Genomic DNA, 1,587 nt, shown 5'->3' with positions numbered 1-1,587 from the left:
TGACCAGAATGAAATCACTATTTTTGTCTTTCTTAGCATTAGGTGCTTTAAGTCTACTTGTATCTGACAATACGATTGTGACCCCTCCTTTCTTCTGGGTTCCATGTCCCTTAAGTACTGTTTTCCATCCCTTCACTTTGATTTTTGTTTTGTCTTTCAATGTTAGGTGTGTTGCCTGGAGACAACATATGGATGTCTTGTGCTTTTTTAATATAAGTGACAGGAGATCCACCCCACCTTGTATTCAATCCTGGCCGCTGGACACTCTTTGAGTCCACCCACTCATTTAAGTTTTCAAAGGCTGTTCCAGTGAGTAAGTTTAGCTCAAAATCAAAACTACAGGATATCATTTTCCTGTCCCCAGTTCTCCAGGCAGATTGGCCAGCTGGTCTCTGCCTGTTCTCATGCCTTCACCTTCTGTGATAGTTTTCCTCAGCTCCAGACCCCCCCACTGGCTCCTGTAGTCCACCACTGCTTCACTGTTCCCCCAGAGTGATGTCCCTGGATGGGATCCCCCAGCCAGAGGTGGTTGGAGTTTTCTCTTCCCTGCCTTTCTGTGAGTGGCTAGTAAGGAGATGTTTCTAGTCTACCATCTTGCCCCACCCATCTAGGGGTAGATCCTTTGTAGTTTGTGTGATGATTAGGTTTTCATGAGTGAGATCCATTTCCCTCATATCCTGTTATGATGTTGGTACATTATCCATCTTATGTGAAAAAAAAAAAAAGAGAAACGATGGGATTAAGTAATCAGTACTTTAAAGTTCCCTAAGGGTGTCCACTTGTCAACCAAGATGGGAACCACTTGATAATAGAATCTGAGGAACTGATAATCTCCTCAGAATGTGTTTTGTTCAAACTATTCCTAGAATATTTCAGTTTGGCAATACCTTTTATAAACTGGAGCACATTCAGAACAGTGTAACCAGGATGATAAAGGCAATAAAGTCATGAAAACTGTGCCATGTGAGGAATATTAAATGCTTGATTTTAGGGAGGACACAAATTCTGCCCTCAGATGAGTGTGCCAGAAGGATTACCATTGTCCCATCTTGTTCCAGAGATGAGAACTAGAACAAAGAAAATAAAGTAAAATGAACATAAATTTTAACTCAATAAAAATAATAACATTTTATCAGGACTGTCTGATGATATAATGGGAAACTCTGGAAATAAATCATTGTCATACACTTTGGGGACTCCAAGCCATTTGACTGGTTAGCCACTTTGTAAGGAGATTGGGGAGAAGGTTTATGTTAGTTGTGACTCTTTTCATGGCACCTGAAAGAAATCTAATTTGAACAGTTTAAAAATAGAGTTTATTTTCCAATGTTAACAGGGAAGTAACTTAAAAAAGGGCTGATTGAAGAGTTTAATTAATATCTTGAGGCTCTGTCTCTCCATTTTTTTTTTTGGCCCCATTCACCTTTTCTTTGCTTTATTCTGCATGCAGGACCTATCAAGGCAGTGTCCTCAGTGGAGAGAGAATATTTTTTTCTAATAATTTTCACAAAATCCTGGGATAGACATTGATTAATGCAATCATAAATGGGTAAACGTGGCCAGAAAGAGGGTGTATTTGTGTGTGTG

General features: G+C 39.6%; 1 pseudogene; it reads left to right on the top strand.

Moving 5' to 3' along the window:
* The first annotated feature begins 617 nt into the window (after positions 1-617).
* LOC128578908 (uncharacterized) lies at positions 618-710 on the top strand (annotated as a pseudogene).
* The last annotated feature ends 877 nt before the right edge of the window (positions 711-1,587 follow it).

Source organism: Nycticebus coucang, chromosome X (genome assembly GCF_027406575.1).
Source record: "Nycticebus coucang isolate mNycCou1 chromosome X, mNycCou1.pri, whole genome shotgun sequence".
Classification (NCBI taxonomy): Eukaryota; Metazoa; Chordata; class Mammalia; order Primates; family Lorisidae; genus Nycticebus; species Nycticebus coucang.
The sequence above is the reverse complement of the archived record's forward strand: the minus strand, read 5'-3'. Positions and strand labels throughout refer to the sequence as shown.